This window comes from Aedes aegypti, chromosome 1 (genome assembly GCF_002204515.2).
Source record: "Aedes aegypti strain LVP_AGWG chromosome 1, AaegL5.0 Primary Assembly, whole genome shotgun sequence".
NCBI classification, from domain to species: domain Eukaryota; kingdom Metazoa; phylum Arthropoda; class Insecta; order Diptera; family Culicidae; genus Aedes; species Aedes aegypti.
In genome coordinates this window covers 66,533,277-66,557,761 of record NC_035107.1, presented here as the reverse complement: position 1 = coordinate 66,557,761, position 24,485 = coordinate 66,533,277, and the positions used below count along the sequence as shown (strand labels likewise).

General features: G+C 38.3%; 1 protein-coding gene across 2 annotated transcripts in view; it reads right to left on the bottom strand.

The window, feature by feature from the left end:
- The window catches only part of LOC23687616 (protein gone early), a 406,061-nt gene that overhangs the window by 37,474 nt on the left and 344,102 nt on the right, over positions 1 to 24,485 (bottom strand). The window lies entirely within an intron of this gene.

The following is a 24,485-nucleotide window of genomic DNA, read 5'->3' as shown; positions in this document are numbered from 1 at the left end:
ACAATAGTATCAGTGTGGGCGTAAGAATATAACCTAAAACGAAGCAATGGAGCGAAAACATTCGATATATTCAAGTATTTGTCAAAATTTGATTTTCTCTGCTGGGTTGGCGGTGATATGGATCATGTTTGCTAAGTATCCTTTGGTTACTTTGTGTTACCGCATTTGAAGCTCAGTCAGACTGGATTTGCACATCAAACTTAAACAGCTATACCAGCTACCGCCATAGAGGAAATAACGCGATTTCCAACTTAAAACGGCAAATTTAATTGCTCATCAGCTAAATTTGTTCATTTGTTCTTACTGTTCATTTATCGGTTGAAACCGTTTTACTGGATGTAAACATAAATTTCGTAACGGGTGTCCTTTAACAAACTGCCAACAATGTGACATTTTTTGTATTTTATTACACAAATGTTCTTATCAAGGTTTAGTTTTCATCAAAAACAAATAGCTTTATCATTCCTGTGAATATTAGCCGTTATATTCTAGTGAAACAATAAGAAAAATCTCTTTTTGTTCCCACTATTGCCATAATTGATACTAAGCCATAATTTATGCTTCTACCCTATTATGATGACATTCTAAATCAGGGCTATGACAAAATCTGTAACAATGCAAAATTCAGGGGTAAATTGAAATATTTGTTTTGTTTACAAATCATAAAAGACATTTTTCCGGATTTTCTCACGGTTCCGTTTTGGTCCACTGAAAATTTCGATTCGTGTTGACAAAAAAAACGGACTGCACCTGTGCTATGTTTGTTGCGCTCGAAAGCATTCCGTTTATTGCTATCATAAACGACGCCACGGCACAAAACAACCCTACCTTGAGCAAGGTTGCATCTCCGATCTGGGAAGCGATGGTGCTGCTGTCCAAAAGAGCTGCTAAGGGTTGATTTGTTTACCGACTGACCGGTTTTCAAATGGATAATGAAGATAAAGTCGAGCTTAAGCTCAGTTTTGAAGCATTCCGTGCTGAAAGATAAGTATGCGATGTGTATCAGCGTTTGGCATTAGATGGGGGACGAGCTTTTGTCAACTGAACGGTTCCTCTTGAACTATGCCTTATTTTATACCGAAAAAACGATACTTAAGCCTGACAGGTGTTTTATGATCTCTGATATACCATAAACGACTTAACGATTTAACTCGCAAATGCAAACATTTTGCATCAAATAAATTTTATTTTTTTAGGGCGAAACATATAGAAAACTCGAAAACCAGTCTGCCTAATCAGCACCGAACCAGATAGCAATATCCAAGAGAAATTCAAATTTTAATCCAGATTCTAAGGTCGAAAACCTACGATGCGCGGAGGTTGTTTGTCTTATTTGTCGCAGAACCAGATTTTGGCTCGTTTCTAAAATAAATACCAAAAGTCCCGAAAATAAATACCAAAGGTTAGATCTATCTGGATGATTAAGTCTAAATTCTAGCGTTTTGAATGATGTTTTTTTTTTTGAGGAGGCAGATGTTACTGATCGCCCGGGATCTGGATTTGCATAAAATTAATGGTCGGTGGTCGATGGTCGAGCTGGAGAAAGAGGATGAGCTTTGGGTGCAGTTGGGTTTTGCTCGGTTCTTTGGAAGCGGGGAAAGAAGGAAACTAAACTGGTTTGGGATGGTTTACATTGCGAAAATATTGGATAGATAGGTTGTTTGTGATAATTTGAATAAATTTCTGAATGCTTCTCGCAAAAATATAATTTAGTTAGATTATAATTTAAACGTATCAAGCATTTTACGAGGATAAATAGAGATTTTGTTTCCAAAATTTTGTTCTACACAGTGTGTTCTGTGCCTTTTTGCTTCTGACGTCTCTCAACGATAAATCTTTGCAAACTTATGCGAAATGGTATAACGCTAGGCGCTAATTCAAGAATCTTACCCTTGTGAGGACATCTTCTATGTGCGGATGATTTGAAATGAGTAATCGTGCACTGCATATCAAAAGGCCTTCTTGTGGTGATGCTCATCATTTGGGGCGTCTTAAACATTATTTTATGAGGCGAAGCTTTCCTGCGGATTTCCCAACAGTTCGCAAAATGTCTATGCGTCCATTCAAACCAGTTCACAGATGGGACGTGCTCATCTGGCAACATCGACTGAGCACGTCAACCATTTTATTAGCCAAAGAATTGACCTCGACCTGCGAGATCCACCCGAACTGGATCAAGCGGTTTTCAATGCCATTATCACTGCTGCGAAAAGATGTCCCAAAATCTGCGGTTATCGTGCCGAAGTTCGAACATATCTTAATTTATCATCGAAGGAGATGCATCTCGCAAGTATCTTCAGCCTACACAACCGTTCGCACACAGTTATAAATTAGCATAAATCGCGCGGCCGGTTTCCTTGAGCTTGACTGTACGACCAGGTTTCGGGGAAGATTGACAGAAGGTATGTTTGGGGAGCGGAAAAGTTGCAAATTTTTCGACTAAAATGTCATCGTTTGATCGGTCTACGGTGGTGGATCACATATGGGAATTGATTCGGCGGTTGATATTTGGCTAGATAAATGCTAAAACTTTGCTAATAGCGCCCATGATAGTTGCCAATCCTTGGTATTTAAGTTTTGCTATCACAACTCGAGGGAAGAGAACGCATAGATAAAAGATGACCGTGAGATTTTTTTTTGTTTTCGAAGTATATTCTCGATTCTAGCTTTATGATTTAATTTATTCTCCAGTGACAATAAATCTAAACCAGAAAACAGCGATCGTTTGGTTTGGAGTGGAGATATAGAACATTATAGCACCTTGGGCCCACCTTAACCTTGTGGAAATCTATCTCTGTTCAATCTCGCTTCTCGCAATACAATTTGTTTTTAAATTCCATGATTTGCTTCAGCAAAAAAATAATCATTGTGGAAGTGCTCTAAGAGCAATAAGCTGCGATTCCGGCTCTTTCCAATGGAATTTGATGTCAATAAGAAATATAATAGAAGAACACCTGCATTCGGCATCGCCAACCTTCCAAATTTGTCTAGAATATGCTTCATTAGACTGGCCCTTAAACAAAAAAGTTGTAAAATTCAACGGGGCACCCTCTAGATATGTGCCTTAGGGTAAGAAAAAAGCTCTCTCAAAATTTCAACTCATTTGGTTGCTCCCCCAACTGGCGCATTCAATTCAAAGTTTGTATGGAATATTCGTCTCAAATATATTGAAAATTGACCCTATGTCACTGTTTCGTCTCGTACACTAGTTAATCGCGTTCAATTGAGCCCAGAATGACAAATTCACTAGTTGTTACGCTAATGAACATAGTTGCTGAAGGTTGTATCTGAATTTAAACTTATTTTCATTAAGCTTTCAGTTGTTGAAAGATCGGCTTAGATCAGCACTCCCGTACAATCACACATGTGCATACACCTTGTGCCGCAGCTCGCCCAGCGTCATAGGTGGCTATGATGCGCTTAGTGGCTACCACCCAGCTAAATTGAAGGAATACTAAGCAATATTGCAAATCTACTTCAGATAGTTGAAACACCAACTTTATCAATTTTAATCATCATACAACCTTCTACAATATTGTTTGCTATAGTATCAAGTTGTGTTTTTGACATTCTGGGTTCAATTGATCGCGATCAACAATTTTCCTGAATCAAACAGGAGATGATGTGCTGTTTCCTATATGTTGGAGCTGAAAATCCCATATTAACTTCAATTCAATTGCGCCAGCTCATGGAACGACCAAATGAGCTGAAACTTTCAGGGAGTCTTCCTCTAACCCTAAATAATAATCCTGGCGGGTGCCCCGTGGAATTATACAACTTTATTTTTCTTCCATACTAAGGTGGGCCAGTCTAATGCTTCATTTAACAAAAATCTGGAAGAGCCACAAAAAAGTTTGTAATGGATTTGTAAGGTTTCCGTATAAAACATTCAAGATCCAGATTTCTCACAGATAAAATTAACAAAATCTCAAAATTATCCCTACCTGCAGCTAAAAAGAAGTAAACCAGTGGAATCAAACTAGAACCGGATCAGATTCAACCAATTATGATGGCTTATTAGGATGTGGCGATGCTATCCAAAACTAAAATAGATCAAAGCGGTTCGGATCGTCCTCTGGATTTTTATCGCTGAACTGGGGCGAAAATTTTCAAATTGTTTGACTCGGAGTCCTTGAATTTGCATCGAAAAGCTGATTCAGACACTGTTCGACTCTAATAATTTCAAATCATACAAACAGGTTTCGGATGAATTCTGTTTTCAAATCTCTAAAGAAATGTAAATGAACAGCATAACTGCAACGGTCTTCTGTTGATTAGGTTTGCAAAGAACTTGCTATGGTTTCACAAAACGGATTTTCTTCGCTGTTGTTTGACAACGCTTTGTCAAAATTTTATTCGTGACGATAGGTCACCTTGTTCGAAGTTCATTCGATCTGTGTGCAAAACTGGTTGATCTTCTTCGATATTAACGGAGGTTCGAATCACATCTAACACATCAGTTTCAAATTCCAACACGCTGAAGCTGTGAACGAATATATTCTTTTTCAATCAACCCTTTAACCTATACATACCCAACAATTTGCGTGCTTCCTTTGGATGGCACCTTAAGACTATTGATGTACATATAAGTACATAGGTACATATAAGCACTACAGAATTCGTTCTCAATTGATTTCGAAGCAAGATCAAAGCAAGCGAAGAAAAACATCGCATCTGTATCGGTCCATGATCGGCAATGGTTCGCAAGTTTTAACAAGCTTATTTTTCGTGGGGGTAGGTGGTTTACTCCACTGGCATGCAGAACAATCCCCGAAAATCTGATAGCAATAGTGTCCCCAGGTTTGGCGCTTGTTAAGATGGGCACTGTTATCCCCAGATATAATTAGAGCTGTAGACGATGAACAGACTCTCATGATGTGTTGCGGATCGTGATTGTTACAGAAAGCTATAAGTGAGAGATACTCTCAATTTTCTCACAATTCAACCCCTGGTCATAGTCACTTATGCGACTATTGGGGGCTGTCTACTAAGGGTACACCGACTCTCTCTGTTATACTTGGAAGTATTTTCTGAGTATTTTATATGACTTATTTATGCGCTGACCGAATGCCACAATGAAAGGCAAATAACCTTATCCCTAATTTGTCCATGAGCATGAGCATGAGCACAATTGACCGCCCGCAGATGCTACTCCGTTATTGCAAGAACAGCTGTACTTACACAGGGAACCAACAAACACTACTCGGGATCAGTAGCATACTCAATGTGTAAGTACTGGTGCTGTCATTATTATAACAAACAATAACGGGATAGATGGAAATCGAAATACCATCTAAGCAACTAACATCCGCCCAGCTTGTTTGGGCTATGCCTAACTGCACATATTAGTTCGGATATTAGATACAAAAACCGAACGATACAAAAATGTTAACGGGGCATCCTCTAAATTTGTAACATCTTTAACCGTCATTTGAAGGTGAAGCGGTTCACTGACAAAAAGAAAATCTGGAACATCGTATAATGCCATGTAATTTTTGATGAAAATTGTCAATATCATGTTTTGGATACTTGTTTTTAATTATGAATCGTGGTTTACGGCTAACCAGCCGAGTGGAAGTTTAACAACTATCGCGAAAGCTAAACATTACATATATTTTGCCATTGGATTAAATGGACAAATTGATGTGAAGTTTCGCGAAAAAGTTACACGTCTTCTCAGTGATAATCGAACTCACGACTCCCCGATCTCTAGTTGGGGCGCGTTACCACTACGCCATGAGAGGACCCATGAACGCAGAAGTTAACCTGAATTCGATTTCAGCTCAATAATCACGTGGTCCTCTTTCGCAAAGTGCACCTCTTTCGGAAGAATTAGATGCCCATCCAAACACAACGCTTTCTATATATATCCAATGCCTAGCCCGAGAGCGCATTGTTTTTTTATGTATGGAAATAGCACACTACACTAGCCAGCAACTGCGCTGGCTGAGGTTTCTATTGTGTGGGCTTCCAATGGGTCGCGACGTTCTCAAACGACCGGTTACGGAACATGAGTCCGTTGCTCGATAAATACTTGTTTTTAATTACGAATCGTGGTTCACGGCTAACCAGCCGAGTGGAAGTTTAACAACTACCGAAAGCTAAACATTACATATATTTTGCCATTGGCGTAGTGGCGTAGTGGTAACGCGCCCTAACTAGAGATCAGGGTGTCGTGAGTTCGATTCTCACTGAGAAGACGTGTAACTTTTTCGCAAAACTTCACATCAATTTGTCCATTTAATCCAATGGCAAAATATATGTAATGTTTAGCTTTCGGTAGATGTTTTGGATAGTTGACTGTATTTTTGGATTTGACTTAGAAACTTTTAACCTTCTGAGTTGTTGGGCCATTAAATGGCTCGGTAGCTTAATTGGTAAAGCACTCGTCTATCATACATGGGTTCGAATCCCATATGGGCACTTGGATTTTTTTTTTCACAATTCCACTCATAACACAGCGTAACAAGGATCAAAATATGTGTAGATTTGAGGTGTCTGCATCTGATGCCGTTCTCAGAAATTTTCCAGGACGTCACAATTTTTAGCTACAGGTCGCCAAAGTTGTATAAAACACTGTTTTCATGTTTACATGTTTACATTAAATTTAAAGTATAATTTAACAAACTATTTCAGATGTAATTTAGTTGAAATTGCACGAATAAATTAAAATTAAATCGGTTTTTCCAACTTGCTACCAGTCTCCACACAAAATTCTTCATTTCTCTTATATGGCAAAATAGATTGTACCCCGTTTGGCATAAAGTCGTTTGGCATAAGGTCGTTTGGCATAAAGCCGTTTGGCATAAAGTCGTTTGGCATAATGGCCGTTTGGCATAATGGACATTTGGCATAATGGTCGTTTGGCATAATGATTGACTTGAAATAAATATCGGCATTTTTTAAGCTTTTACCGAGATCAACACCACCGAGCCCACAGCAAAAAATTTTGGTAGGTTCTAAACAAGCGTGGTGTTCGTTCAGAGATTATCCGAGCTAAGAATTTCAAAAATTGTTGTGACATTATAGAGCATTACTAAATAAAACTCGTGACGGGTCTCTACATCTCAGAACATAGAGTACCCTTGAGCTTGTTGCGATATACATATTTGAAAACAGTAAATTGGCAAGGAAAGTTCGCAGTTATTCATCAAGGGAACGCTTATAGAATATTTTGCTGCATATCAAGCTCTGTCCCAGTTTGGACGTAACACTAGCTGAAAATTACTTGATAAAAGAATGATTTTTTTTGCAAAATATCAAAAGCTCTAATCAAAAGATCTATTAATGCGACTTAATGCAAAAATGGCCTTTATACGAGAGCAGATTATTTTTCGTTTAAAATGTTTCAGACTCTAACGCAAAAAAATCTTTTCACAGCACAGCTCAAATGAACAACACATCTTTAAAAGAAAATATTTGTGGCAAAACTTTTCAACGGTTCAATATAATGATTCAATATAATGATTCTAATTTTGGAAGTGTACATCAAAAACACCGTCTATTATCGAGAAAAGGGAAAATTTGCGATTGAAATAATATATTTTCCAGCATATCTCGTAAGGAGATCACGCGTTTGCCCCAAAAAAAGTATATATTGAATATTGGCAGGTTCTGAAATAATTATAATTCTAACAACACATCTGGTAAGAATTGATAATAAAAGTGGTTCACAACTAGCTTTACTAAATAATAAAATTTATAACAGTATAAACATAAAGAACAGCCTATTTTTAAAAGAAGGCGAAATTTACAATTAAACCAATACAAGAATTGACGCCAAAAATTATTGCGGCAATGACTGGTTCCCTCGAAAAGCGGTGACGAGAAAGAACAATAAGCAGTCAAAAGAAGGAAGTATTCTCTCATTCTCGGCTAAACACATGTTGGCAAAAATTCTAAAGACGGTAAAATTCGAAAGAACTGCCAATTAAATAAAGAGGGGTGCATATTAGATGGTCAGTTCGCACACCCCCTTGAAATGTATATAGTTACGACAATTATGGGTGCTAAAAATTTTTCGTGGGCTAGTCGAGGAAACGGGATATTCGGGAAATGGCATTTGGGGAAACAACATTCGGGGAAAAGTAGCACAACCCATCAAAGTAACTGCAGTAATCGATTTCTCTTTCCGCTGATAATTTGAGCAGATCAATGTTATCTATTGCCGCCCTTTTGTCAGTTGTATACAAAAATACTTAAAAAATATAGCTCCAAAGAACAGCCTATGCATAAAAGAAGGAGAAATTTATTGAAATTTGAAATCAACAGTTTTTATACCTATAATGATGGTTACATCATATTTAGGAAAAAAAAATAGAACAATTAATAGAAGGGTAAATTTGTGCTAAATATATAAAAATCTTCAGTGCAAAAATTTGTTCCAATAGCGAAACTCAAAAGAAGAATTAATATATGAAAGAAGGGTAATTTCTGGATAAATAATAAAATACTATTGGCAATAACTTTCGGAATATGCTTAAATTTATTCAAGAGCGAATGATTGTTGAATAGAGTGCCATTTTGTATCAATTGACTCCAAAACAAGCCTTGTGTCATCAGAAAGATTCAATAGAAACGTAAAAACGAAAATTGAGAAATTCTTGGTTTCAGACTCATTATGCCAAACGACTATTATGCCAAACGACCATTATGCCAAACAACCATTATGCCAAACGACTTTATGCCAAATGACCATTATGCCAAACGACTTAATGCCAAACGGCTTTATGCCAAACGACTTTATGCCAAATGACCTACCACCGGCAAAATATAATACTTTTCGAAACCATAAAAAATAGTTTTTAAACATTGAAAGTTTTATGAACTTAGTTGATAAGTATTGTTATACACATGAAGTTTGAATTCTGTTACAAATTAAGGGAATAAATTACCATACAAGCTAGCAAACTTGCATGCAAGTTGGCTGAAATAGTCAAATTTTGCATTTCCAACATCCAATATCTCAAAAACTAGACGTGCTACAGCGATACCTCCATGAGTCGATGTTCCATGACTCGATACCGACTCATGGAACCATACTAAAAACTAAATTTAATGGTTGCTATGATGGTCCCTAGAAGCAGCTTTCCAAAGGATTGCTGTTCCATGACTCGATATTTCCATGAGGGACCCAATATCGACTCATGGAGGTTTCACTGTATGATATTTTTAAAAGTAGCAATTGATTCAGCAACTTTTAATTAACCCTCTAATATCCAGCTCCGCCATTAAACGGGGTACACTTTGGAATTTTGTGTATTTTTTCGTAGCTCGGAAATCAAAATGATTTTATTTTTGACTTAAATCTTGACTCATGAGATGCATATAAGAAAAGTTTTTCATTTTTGAAAATTGTTTGAAAAATTCTATTCTTATGTAACCTACAAATGCCTGGGGTTCGTTGAAAGTGGAATATAAAAATCGTACATTTTATATTTTTCTACGATCAACCTATCACAGAGGAAGAGCTTGATGGTATTAAATAATTTCAAACCTTTTTTTTCCGTTAATTACACGGAAGTAAATAAAAAATAAATAAAAATATATTATTTTTAGGAGTACCGTGAAAACTTGAATTTTTATTATTGCCAAAAATTAGTAACTATACAAGGCTTCAAAAAAAAAAATGAAAACGGATAGGAACGTTCAAAAATGAAAATTGAAAAAATCAAAAAACGTGTTCTGCAGTAAAATTTGTCCATCCTAATCCACGCGTAATGAGCAACTAATTAAAATATAGTTTCATAGTTCGTATTCTTTCATTCTGAAATTGAGTACCAAAGCTTTTTGAACAAGTTTTCTTTCTGTGACGCTGTGTTGTCTATGCAAACAAACAATGAGCTTCAAAATGAACGAAACGTACCAAGCTGCGACGACCCTGACCAGAAGCTTTCAAATAGGTTATGTGAATCGCCCATTTAATTTGAATTGAAGTAAGTCAAATCCTAGGCAAAACAGCCTGATATCGTAGGAAAAAAAGTCGAAGCTCCAGTGTGCGTATTAGGGCAGCAATGAGATATGGTATTATGAAACGTCAAATTGACAGTATTTTTCCTATTCCTTGATACGATTTTCGAGACTGAATAAACAATGCACATTGGTCCCAAAGCCATATCTGGGAAGACAAAAATGATTGCGCCTAAACCGTCAATTTTAGATATATGGTGTCTTCGATAAAGTTTCTCCATATTTTTCAGGCTTTTTTTTGACGTTAACTACGTCTTACGGCAATATACTGGTGTAGAGTATTTAGTTACATCATATCATAAATCACCTGACTTCTTCACCACATGTTCTGTGATTGTAACTTTCCCACAGCCACAGAACCCGACTTGACAAAAACGTACAACTTTCATATAATCAGCTAATTGTTGCTTGGTTACAAAACGACAATCAGCACCCTAAAATAATTTATAGCTTATACTCATACTCAAATAACATAGAACGACGACCCACGTCGTTGTCATGTATTCTCAAATGTCACATAGCAATGACCCATGTCATTGGCACTTCAGAAATCACTTCAAATGCAAAACCCACATGAACCGTAACTCGACTCCTTCAGCATAGCACTCCGTTCCCAGGCAATAATACTTGCATACACATAAATGACTTAGACTGCTGCCAAGTGCATCACGCAACAAGCGTTGATGCCTTATTCGCTTTTACTCTCTCTCTCTCTCTCTTTCCTTCTTCATTATTCTATCCTTGTTGCAAACCTCTTATTGATCCCTGATTGGTTTGCCTAAATGAAAAGTAACTCCAAGCACCTCCCACTAGGATAAGCATTGTGTAGAGAACAAATCTATGTATGTAGAATTAAGTGATTTGTAAACTTGAAGATTGAAATAAAGACAGATTTTATTCAACAGTAGACTCGAGCAGTTGATATCCGGAAAGATATCACATGGCTGACCGCGAACAGGCAACCGAGCCTGAAGACTTATTCAATAGTCAATTAAAACTGTAAAAAGTGCCAAGTGGAAGCGAAAAATCTTGAAAAGTGGAAAAAGTTTAAATTATAAAATAATTGTGAAGTGAGTACCCACAATGGGGAATAATAAATCCAAAACTGCTCAGAATTCAGGGGACCCGCAAGTCCAAATTCTGAATGAACTTGCAATTCATGAAGAGTATCACGCCGACCACGAGTTTAAACTCAACATCATTTTAGCATTAGTCGGTCTACAGTTAGCAGTGATGTTTTACCAACTGTACAAATTACATACCAAAAGGCAAGCAATGAAGGCTGCTAGATCAATAGCCAACATGCAAAACCCTGCTTAGTGCCTGAAAAAGAACTCGAGTAAGCTGCAAGTGAAATACTAACAATTATGAAAAACCGTCGAAGTGGAATAAGAACAGTTTCGTGACCCGTTAGTATACACCGTTGGCGTTTATAGTGATGAAGTGAAAGCACAAATAAGTGCAAAAATCAAACAAACAAATCAACTGCAGGCGAGACCACGGTCGACAGGAGTCGACCGGCGGGATTAGAAAGCGCATGGGCTCAGCGCCAACACAAACAACAACAACAACGATGTGATGCAACGAGACGCCGAGGATCGTATATCGAGCGACAACCGGGAAGCTACGATATAACCGTATACAATTTTATAAGGTAACGTAAACAAATCAACGGATGTGTTTTTTTTTACCAGTGGAAAATAATACTTAGAAGTAATGCTTTGATCGTCGAACAAATATTATTTTTTCTAATGAATAATGGTGAAAGTGAAATCGAGCTTCTAATAGGACAAATTCACAAAATTAAAACAAACTTGAAAAAGGCTCCATTTCGAAAATATTTGAAATTCACACTCGATGAAAAATTACGAAATGTAAAGTTAATATATAAAAATATTACGGACCTTCTCTTAGAAAATGAGGCGCGTATCGGAAGCTCACATTTTAATTTTCTGATTAAAGCAGCTCGTCAAGAATTTGACGAAACCCTTATTTTGTTAAATACAAAGTTAAAGCATTATAAAAAATCGGTATCTTGCAAGTCGGTGGTCTACGCCGTAATATTTAACAATTTACTGAAAAAGTGTATAGCTAGAAACGTAACAACAATGCCATTCGACATAAAAACGGCAACTTCCATCGTACAAGTGTACGATGGAACGTCTGAAAATCTAGACGCCTACGTGGATTCGGCGAATTTATTGAAGGATTATGTTGCTGCTGATCAAGTGGCAACAGCAGTAAGATTTTTAAAAACCAGACTGACTGGAAAAGCCAGATTAGGCTTGGCGGAAAATCTTAACACAATCGATGCTCTTATCGATGATGTCAAACAAAGATGCGCAGAACAAATTACACCTGCAAACATAATCGCAAAATTAAAAACTACAAAACAAAAAGGGGACACAAATAATTTTTGTGACGAAATAGACAAACTAACCAACAAGTTGAAAAGCATTTACGTTGGTCAAGGCATCCCGGATGGGGTGGCTAAGACCATGGCCACGAAAGCTGGAGTAGATGCCTTAATTAATGGCACCACCAGCTATGAAACAAAAATTATCTTAAAAGCCGGCACCTTCTCCAATATCAATGAAGCTGTGCAGAAAGTACAAGAAAACGCTACTCCAACAGCAGCCAATCAACAGAACTCTTCACAAATTATGACTTATGGTACACATAAGCATAATAATCATACCAGAAATAATCGGGGCCGACGTGAAGGGAACCAAAATGCACAAAGAGGAAGGCATACTTATCACAGGTATCAAGGGCATTTTTTAAATCGAACCCCTCAAAATTACGGGTTTAATCGAGGCGGTCGGCGAGACCAACGACCTCGACAAATGTTTGTAACAAATGCTGAACAAATTCATCCTATGCCACAAAACATGCCACGTATGCAAAACCTACCTCAACAAATTCCGATTCCGACAGCAGGGCAACCTCAAAATGTAAATTTTTTAGGCCAGGCGAACCAGGGTCCATCCCCTCAACAACAATTCATTCGATAAATTTAAATGCTGTAAATTTCGTAACCTTGTATGTTGAAATGACAAACAGTAAGTGTACATTTATTTTAGATAGCGGAGCTGATGTATCTCTGTTTAAAGTTACAAAAGTTCCCGCAATGCAAATAGTAGATTTTAACAAGAAACTTAGAATAACAGGTGTTACGGAAGGAGTGACGGAAACTATTGCCGAAGCTCAAACTTCTGTAACATTCGACAATAACCTTAAATTAGTTCACTCTTTTCAGTTAGTTAGTGAAAATTTCCCTATACCCACAGATGGTATACTTGGGCGTGACTTCTTAGTCAAGTTCAGGTGCACCATCGACTATGATAATTGGCTTTTAAATTTTAATTTTCAAAATCATTCAATATGCATACCTATTGAAGATAGTATTAATAATAGTATAATTTTACCACCAAGATGCGAGGTGATTAGAAGATTACCAAATTTTAGTGTGACCGAGGATTCAATCGTGCTCTCACAAGAAATACTTCCAGGAGTTTTTTGTGGAAACACTATTGTATCATCAAACTCACCGTATATAAAATTTGTTAATACAACGCAGTCACAGGTCGCAATCTCAAATTTTCATCCTATATGTGAACCTTTACACGATTATGTTAGAGTCAATAAACCTACGGAAAATTTAGCTATGAAAAAGGAAAGGATACAAAACATTTTTTCGAAAATCAATTTTAACGAAATTCCTTCATATGTTCACTCCTCGTTAAAAAAGTTGATTGGAAAATATTCAGATATTTTCAGCTTAGAGAACGAAAAGTTATCTCACAATAATTTTTATTCTCAAAATATTCTTCTAAATGACCAGGTACCAGTCTATATTCCAAATTACAAAACCATTCACTCGCAAGGAGATGAAATGGCAAAACAAATTCAAAAACTTTTGGACGATGATATAATCGAACCATCAGTTTCTCCGTACAATTCGCCAATTCTCTTGGTACCAAAGAAAGCTGGCAATAATTCAAAAAAATGGAGATTAGTTGTCGACTTCCGACAATTAAATAAAAAAGTTTTGGCAGACAAATTTCCTTTGCCACGTATTGACATAATTTTAGATCAATTAGGGAGAGCAAAGTACTTCAGTACGCTTGATCTAATGTCTGGTTTTCACCAGATACCATTAGACCAAGAGTCTAGAAAGTACACAGCCTTTTCAGCCCCTAATGGTCATTTTCATTTTAAAAGATTGCCCTTCGGTTTAAACATATCACCCAATAGTTTTCAGCGAATGATGACTATTGCTATGGCAGGATTAAATCCTGAATGTGCATTCATTTATATCGATGATATAATCGTCATCGGCTGTTCGGAAAATCATCATTTTCAAAATTTAACTACGGTGTTTGAGCGTTTGAGGCATTATAACCTCAAATTAAATCCTGCAAAATGCAAATTTTTCTTAAATGAAGTGACATTTCTTGGTCACAAGGTAACGGATAGAGGCATCCTTCCAGACGATTCTAAGTTTGAAGCCTTGAAAAACTATCCCAAACCTAACAATGTTGACGAAGTACGTAGATTTGTTGCATTTTGCAACTACTACCGAAAATTCGTACCAAATTTTGCGGATATAGCTCGACCATTAAATGCATTGCTTAAAAAAGGAGTGCAGTTTCAATGGACAGATAGTCAGGAACAAAGTTTTCAACAATTAAAACAAACCTTGATGGAACCATATATTCTGAGATACCCTGATTTTTCACGGGAATTTATTTTAACCACAGATGCATCAAACTATGCATGTGGAGCAGTTCTTTCTCAGCGTTATACTGAAGGAGATTTCCCAATAGCTTTTGCGAGTAGAAGCTTTACGCAAGGCGAACGCAATAAGCCTACCATTGAAAAAGAATTAGCAGCAATTCATTGGGCTGTTAATTATTTTAAATCGTATTTATATGGCCGAAGATTCACAATTAAAACGGATCACAGACCATTAGTATATTTATTTAACATGAAAAAGCCAACATCGAAATTAACGTTGATGAGGCTTGATTTGGAAGAATATAATTTTAACATTGAATTTCTTGCTGGAAAATCTAATGTTTGCGCAGATGCATTGTCGCGTATCCCATTGAACTCGGATGACCTTAAATCTTTATCTGTTCTAGTGGTTAACACTAGAGCAATGAATAGAAAAAAAATAAACGATACAACTAAATTCGATGATTCGCAGTTAGCAGACAGTGAGACTGATCACCTCACGGCTTGGCAAACTGAGAATCCATCGGAAGTTAGAAAATATCTGAAAGTTGGGTGTGAAGTGCACCACAACCAACTGAAAGTTAAATTATTTAATAATAACTACAATAAGATGCTTCAAACGATTACGATTCAACTATATGACGAAAACACAAATGGAAGTCAAGCATTAGAGCTTGCACTTTTAGAACTTGGAAAATTACTGAATCATTATAAAAGAACCATGGTCGCCATCTCTTTGCAAGATGAGCTATTCAAATCATTCGCTAGCGAAACTGTTAAGGAAATCGCAAATAGAGCCATTTCCAATTACCAGCTGGTACTGTATAATCCACCGACATTTATACAGAATGTTGATAAAATTAATGAAATTTTAGTTAATAACCATATGACACCTACGGGAGGTCATATTGGTCAACATAAACTTTATTTAAAATTAAGAGAAAAATTTACATGGAAAAACATGAAATTAGAAATAAGCAATTTTGTTAAAAATTGCGAAAAGTGTAAAATTAACAAAGTGAACAGACATACTAAAGAGCCTGTTATCGTAACTTCAACCCCTTTTAAACCATTCGAAACAATTTCAATTGATACCGCAGGACCATTCGGCATTACAAACAATAGAAATAGATACATTCTAACTATACAATGTAATTTAACGAAATACATTGTACTTGCACCAGTACCAACAAAAGAAGCTTCTGTAATGGCAAGAGCATTAGTGGAAAATTTTATCTTGATTTATGGAAATTTTCTTCAATTAAATTCCGATCAAGGCACTGAATTCAATAATGATGTTTTTGAACAGATTTGTAAATTATTAGAAATAAAGCAAACATTTGCAACAGCCTATCATCCACAGACAATCGGAGCTTTGGAAAGGAACCACAGATGTCTCAATGAGTATCTGAGATCCTTCACCAATACTCACAATTCGGACTGGGATGATTGGACAAAATTTTTTGCCTTCTCTTACAATACCACACCAAATATTGAACATGGCTACACACCATACGAACTTGTTTTTGGACGAAAAGCTACACTACCGCATGACTTGCAAGATAACCAATCAATGATTAATCCAGTTTATAATCCAGATCAATATTATCAAGAATTACGCTATAAACTACAAACATCAAACTCAAATGCTAGAAACAAATTAATTTTCCAAAAAGAAAAACGTAAAAATGTGTGCAATCAAAACATCAATAAAATCGATTTAAACATAGGAGATTTAGTATATCTGACAAACGAAAATCGAAAAAAACTTGACCCGTTTTACATAGGACCATTCACAGTAACCAAAATAGCAGATCCAAATTGTACAGTAAAACATAACAACACTCATAAAGAAACAATAGTCCATAAAAATAGAACAATAAAAATCTAAATAAATAATAGCAATTAAAGAAAACATAATTAACATTCTAGATGAGGTACTTGGAGGATAGGTCATAACGAATGATTCCATTTTTATTACATCATTCTCCAAAAGGGGGAAGATGTAGAGTATTTAGTTACATCATATCATAAATCACCTGACTTCTTCACCACATGTTCTGTGATTGTAACTTTCCCACAGCCACAGAACCCGACTTGACAAAAACGTACAACTTTCATATAATCAGCTAATTGTTGCTTGGTTACAAAACGACAATCAGCACCCTAAAATAATTTATAGCTTATACTCATACTCAAATAACATAGAACGACGACCCACGTCGTTGTCATGTATTCTCAAATGTCACATAGCAATGACCCATGTCATTGGCACTTCAGAAATCACTTCAAATGCAAAACCCACATGAACCGTAACTCGACTCCTTCAGCATAGCACTCCGTTCCCAGGCAATAATACTTGCATACACATAAATGACTTAGACTGCTGCCAAGTGCATCACGCAACAAGCGTTGATGCCTTATTCGCTTTTACTCTCTCTCTCTCTCTCTTTCCTTCTTCATTATTCTATCCTTGTTGCAAACCTCTTATTGATCCCTGATTGGTTTGCCTAAATGAAAAGTAACTCCAAGCACCTCCCACTAGGATAAGCATTGTGTAGAGAACAAATCTATGTATGTAGAATTAAGTGATTTGTAAACTTGAAGATTGAAATAAAGACAGATTTTATTCAACAGTAGACTCGAGCAGTTGATATCCGGAAAGATATCACACTGGGTGTCAATTGAAAATCTAAAATTTTGCGACCGTCACGAAATTTTGAAAGATTTTGAACGCTAATAACTCAGTCATTTATCTATAGATTTTAAAAATTTTCCCACCAATCGGTCGGAAATGTATACAGCAATTTTCTCGAATGGAGAAAACTATTGAATATCAACAATAAACTATTGAAAATTTGGAAAATGTCGACCCCTTTCTTACGCAACCAATCACGTGCAAGCAGTTTTCCACGCTTCTTTTGCGTTCCGCTTCGCACTATAAAAGCAGACCGATTCCTGCTTCTTCGCTCATTCTTCTTTTTGCCGTCAGATTGTGAACATGGTCGGCGAGCAAGTCTCGAGTGCCTTTCGCATTCTCAGCTCAGTTTTCAATGGAACGCGAATGGAACAACAACAAGCCGCCACGACTGAAGCCGCTTGTTGAAGCGCACATCGTCATCGCCACCGCAAAGCTCATCGGGCGAGGAGGATTTGTACCAGTGCGCCGTCAAAATGTGTCAGTGTTACGCAAATTCAACATTTCAATCGGCCCTTTCCAGAGCCAACAAATGTGTTTTAAAGAGTTGATTGTGTAATATTCCTTAATTTGTTCGAGATGGCTGAAGAAAATCGACCAAAGCCGCTTGTTGAAGCGCACATCGTCATCAGCACCGAAAATCTCACCGGGCGAGGAGGATTGCTACCAGTGCGCCGTCAAAATGTGTCCGTGTTACGCAAATTCAACAATTCAATCGGCACTTTTCAGAGCCAACAAATGTGTTTTAAAGAGTTGATTGTGTAATATTCTTTAATTTGTTCGAGATGGCTGAAGAAAATCGACCAAAGCCGCCAAAATGTGTCCGTGTTACGCAAATTCAACAATTCAATCGGCCCTTTCCGGAGCCAACAAATGTGTTTTAAAGAGTTAATTGTGTAATATTCCCTAATGTGTTTACCACATACTTGCTATAATTTCTTAATTCAACTCATAGCAGCATACAATAATTGATTTATTACGAATAATTGACAATACGGCAATTTGAGGATGTTTCCGAAGACGCTGCTGCAGTGCCGTCGGGATGCAATAACAGCATAATGCTAATCTTGTAATTCCCTTACCCAGACATCAGTTTCATATAGCCTATTTCCCAGATAAGAAAACGAAGAATTTGAAAGGAGGAGCATCACCTGCTATTCTAAGGGTATAAAGCATCCCTTCTTCGTTGAATTCGGTTTCATTCTGTTTTCGCTTTCGAGCTGGTAAGAGCTCCTGCAAACCTGCTCAGCTCCTCGCTACCAGAGGCAAGCTGTGTGTACGAGATGGCTGAAGAAAATCGACCGAAGCCGCTTGTTGAAGCGCACATCGTCATCAGCACCGAAAATCTCACCGGGCGAGGAGGATTGCAACCAGTGCGCCGTCAAAGTGTGTCCGTGTTACGCAAATTCAACAATTCAATCGGCACTTTTCAGAGCCAACAAATGTGTTTTAAAGAGTTGATTGTGTAATATTCCTTAATTTGTTCGAGATGGCTGAAGAAAATCGACCAAAGCCGCTTGTTGAAGCGCACATCGTCATCGCCACCGCAAAGCTCATCGGGCGAGGAGGATTTGTACCAGTGCGCCGTCAAAATGTGTCAGTGTTACGCAAATTCAACAATTCAATCGGCCCTTTCCAGAGCCAACAAATGTGTTTTAAAGAGTTGATTTGTAATATTCCCTAATTTGTTCGAGATGGCTGTAGAAAATCGACCAAAGCCGCTTGTTGAAGCGCATATCGTCGTCAGCACCGAAAATCTCACCGGGCGAGGAGGATTGCAACCATTGCGCCGTCAAAGTGTGTCCGTGTTACGCAAATTCAACAATTCAATCGGCACTTTTCAGAGCCAACAAATGTGTTTAAAGAGTTGATTGTGTAATATTCTTTAATTTGTTCGAGATGGCTGAAGAAAATCGACCAAAGTTGCCAAAATGTGTCCGTGTTACGCAAATTCAACAATTCAATCGGCCCTTTTCGGAGCCAACTAATGTGTTTTAAAGAGTTAATTGTGTAATATTCCCTAATGTGTTTATCACATACTTGCTATAATTTCTTAATTCATCTCATAGCAGCATACAATAATTGATTTATTACGAATAATTGACAATACGGCAATTTGAGGATGTTTCCGAAGACGCTGCTGCAGTGCCGTCGGGATGCAATAACAGCATAATGCTAATCTTGTAATTCCCTTACCCAGACATCAGTTTCATATAGCCTATTTCCCAGATAAGAAAACGAAGAATTTGAAAGGAGGAGCATCACCTGCTATTCTAAGGGTATAAAGCATCCCTTCTTCGTTGAATTCGGTTTCATTCTGTTTTCGCTTTCGAGCTGGTAAGAGCTCCTCGAAACCTGCTCAGCTCCTCGCTACCAGAGGCAAGCTGTGTGTACGAGATGGCTGAAGAAAATCAACCGAAGCCGCTTGTTGAAGCGCACATCGTCATCCGCACCGCAAATCTCATCCGGCGAGGAGGATTGCAACCAGTGCGCCGTCAAAGTGTGTCCGTGTTACGCAAATTCAACAATTCAATCGGCACTTTTCAGAGCCAACAAATGTGTTTTAAAGAGTTGATTGTGTAATATTCCTTAATTTGTTCGAGATGGCTGAAGAAAATCGACCAAAGCCGCTTGTTGAAGCGCACATCGTCATCGCCACCGCAAAGCTCATCGGGCGAGGAGGATTTGTACCAGTGCGCCGTCAAAATGTGTCAGTGTTACGCAAATTCAACAATTCAATCGGCCCTTTCCAGAGCCAACAAATGTGTTTTAAAGAGTTGATTTGTAATATTCCCTAATTTGTTCGAGATGGCTGTAGAAAATCGACCAAAGCCGCTTGTTGAAGCGCATATCGTCGTCAGCACCGAAAATCTCACCGGGCGAGGAGGATTGCAACCATTGCGCCGTCAAAGTGTGTCCGTGTTACGCAAATTCAACAATTCAATCGGCCCTTTTCGGAGCCAACTAATGTGTTTTAAAGAGTTAATTGTGTAATATTCCCTAATGTGTTTATCACATACTTGCTATAATTTCTTAATTCATCTCATAGCAGCATACAATAATTGATTTATTACGAATAATTGACAATACGGCAATTTGAGGATGTTTCCGAAGACGCTGCTGCAGTGCCGTCGGGATGCAATAACAGCATAATGCTAATCTTGTAATTCCCTTACCCAGACATCAGTTTCATATAGCCTATTTCCCAGATAAGAAAACGAAGAATTTGAAAGGAGGAGCATCACCTGCTATTCTAAGGGTATAAAGCATCCCTTCTTCGTTGAATTCGGTTTCATTCTGTTTTCGCTTTCGAGCTGGTAAGAGCTCCTGCAAACCTGCTCAGCTCCTCGCTACCAGAGGCAAGCTGTGTGTACGAGATGGCTGAAGAAAATCGACCGAAGCCGCTTGTTGAAGCGCACATCGTCATCAGCACCGAAAATCTCACCGGGCGAGGAGGATTGCAACCAGTGCGCCGTCAAAGTGTGTCCGTGTTACGCAAATTCAACAATTCAATCGGCACTTTTCAGAGCCAACAAATGTGTTTTAAAGAGTTGATTGTGTAATATTCCTTAATTTGTTCGAGATGGCTGAAGAAAATCGACCAAAGCCGCTTGTTGAAGCGCACATCGTCATCACCACCGCAAAGCTCATCGGGCGAGGAGGATTTGTACCAGTGCGCCGTCAAAATGTGTCAGTGTTACGCAAATTCAACAATTCAATCGGCCCTTTCCAGAGCCAACAAATGTGTTTTAAAGAGTTGATTTGTAATATTCCCTAATTTGTTCGAGATGGCTGTAGAAAATCGACCAAAGCCGCTTGTTGAAGCGCATATCGTCATCAGCACCGAAAATCTCACCGGGCGAGGAGGATTGCAACCATTGCGCCGTCAAAGTGTGTCCGTGTTACGCAAATTCAACAATTCAATCGGCACTTTTCAGAGCCAACAAATGTGTTTAAAGAGTTGATTGTGTAATATTCTTTAATTTGTTCGAGATGGCTGAAGAAAATCGACCAAAGCCGCCAAAATGTGTCCGTGTTACGCAAATTCAACAATTCAATCGGCCCTTTTCGGAGCCAACTAATGTGTTTTAAAGAGTTAATTGTGTAATATTCCCTAAAGTGTTTATCACATACTTGCTATAATTTCTTAATTCATCTCATAGCAGCATACAATAATTGATTTATTACGAATAATTGACAATACGGCAATTTGAGGATGTTTCCGAAGACGCTGCTGCAGTGCCGTCGGGATGCAATAACAGCATAATGCTAATCTTGTAATTCCCTTACCCAGACATCAGTTTCATATAGCCTATTTCCCAGATAAGAAAACGAAGAATTTGAAAGGAGGAGCATCACCTGCTATTCTAAGGGTATAAAGCATCCCTTCTTCGTTGAATTCGGTTTCATTCTGTTTTCGCTTTCGAGCTGGTAAGAGCTCTTCCAAACCTGCTCAGCTCCTCGCTACCAGAGGCAAGCTGATTGTTCGAGATGGCAGAAGAAAATCTACCAAAGCCGCTTGTTGAAGCGCACATCGTCATCCGCACCGCAAATCTCATCGGGCGAGGAGGACCCAACCAGTGCGCCGTCAAAATGTGTCCGTGTTACGCAAATTCAACAATTCAATCGGCCCTTTTCAGAGCCAACAAATGTGTTTAAAGAGTTGATTGTGTAATATTCTTTAATTTGTTCGAGATGGCTGAAGAAAATCGACCAAAGCCGCCAAAATGTGTCCGTGTTACGCAAATTCAACAATTCAATCGGCCCTTTTCGGAGCCAACTAATGTGTTTTAAAGAGTTAATTGTGTAATATTCCCTAAAGTGTTTATCACATACTTGCTATAATTTCTTAATTCATCTCATAGCAGCATACAATAATTGATTTATTACGAATAATTGACAATACGGCAATTTGAGGATGTTTCCGAAGACGCTGCTGCAGTGCCGTCGGGATGCAATAACAGCATAATGCTAATCTTGTAATTCCCTTACCCAGACATCAGTTTCATATAGCCTATTTCCCAGATAAGAAAACGAAGAATTTGAAAGGAGGAGCATCACCTGCTATTCTAAGGGTATAAAGCATCCCTTCTTCGTTGAATTCGGTTTCATTCTGTTTTCGCTTTCGAGCTGGTAAGAGCTCTTCCAAACCTGCTCAGCTCCTCGCTACCAGAGGCAAGCTGATTGTTCGAGATGGCAGAAGAAAATCTACCAAAGCCGCTTGTTGAAGCGCACATCGTCATCCGCACCGCAAATCTCATCCGGCGAGGAGGATTGCAACCAGTGCGCCGTCAAAGTGTGTCCGATCACCAAGCGGCGGCAAGTTTGTACGAGATGGCTGAAGGTAATCGACCAAAGCCGCTTGTTGAAGCGCACATCGTCATCCACAACGCAAATCTCATCGGGCGAGGAGGATTGCAACCAGTGCGCCGTCAAAGTGTGTCCGTGTTACGCAAATTCAACAATTCAATCGGCCCTTTTCAGAGCCAACAAATGTGTTTTAAAGAGTTGATTGTGTAATATTCCCTAATTTGTTCGAGATGGCTGAAGAAAATCGACCAAACCCGCTTGTTGAAGCGCACATCGTCATCCGCACCGTAAATTTCATCGGGCGAGGAGGACGCAACCAGTGCGCCGTCAAAATGTGTCCGTGTTACGCAAATTCAACAATTCAATCGGCCCTTTCCAGAGCCAACAAATGTGTTTTAAAGAGTTAATTGTGTAATATTCCCTAATGTCTTTATCACATACTTGCTTTAATTTCATAATTCATCTCATAGCAGCATACAACAATTGATTTATTACGAATAATTGACAATACGGCAATTTGAGGATGTTTCCGAGGACGCTGCTGCTGTGCCGTTGGGATGCAATATATTTTCTATTGTTAAGGAATTATTCAAATATTACGTAACGCAAAATTTTCTAGCTTTGGTTCCCTTTCTTTCCCCATGTAATGAAAGATTTTAAATTTTTGACGTTAACTACGTCTTACGGCAATATACTGGGTGTCAATTGAAAATCTAAAATTTTGCGACCGTCACGAAATTATGAAAGATTTTGAACGCTAATAACTCAGTCATTTATCTATAGATTTTAAAAATTTTCCCACCAATCGGTCGGAAATGTATACAGCAATTTTCTCGAATGGAGAAAACTATTGAATATCGACAATAAACTATTGAAAATTTGGAAAATGTCGACCCCTTTCTTACGCAGCCAATCACGTGCAAGCAGTTTTCCACGCTTCTTTTGCGTTCCGCTTCGCACTATAAAACCAGACCGATTCCTGCTTCTTCGCTCATTCTTCTTTTTGCCGTCAGACTGTGAACATGGTCAGCGAGCAAGTCTCGAGTGCCTTTCGCATTCTCAGCTCAGTTTTCAATGGAACGCGAATGGAACAACAACACGCCGCCACGACTGAAGCCGCTTGTTGAAGCGCACATCGTCATCGCCACCACAAACCTCATCGGGCGAGGAGGATTGCTACCAGTGCGCCGTCAAAATGTGTCAGTGTTACGCAAATTCAACATTTCAATCGGCCCTTTCCGGAGCCAACAAATGTGTTTTAAAGAGTTAATTGTGTAATATTCCCTAATGTGTTTACCACATACTTGCTATAATTTCTTAATTCATCTCATAGCAGCATACAATAATTGATTTATTACAAATAATTGACAATACGGCAATTTGAGGATGTTTCCGAAGACGCTGCTGCAGTGCCGTCGGGATGCAATAACAGCATAATGCTAATCTTGTAATTCCCTTACCCAGACATCAGTTTCATATAGCCTATTTCCCAGATAAGAAAACGAAGAATTTGAAAGGAGGAGCATCACCTGCTATTCTAAGGGTATAAAGCATCCCTTCTTCGTTGAATTCGGTTTCATTCTGTTTTCGCTTTCGAGCTGGTAAGAGCTCCTGCAAACCTGCTCAGCTCCTCGCTACCAGAGGCAAGCTGTTTGTACGAGATGGCTGTAGAAAATCGACCAAAGCCGCTTGTTGAAGCGCACATCGTCATCCGCACCGCAAATCTCATCGGGCGAGGAGGACCCAACCAGTGCGCCGTCAAAATGTG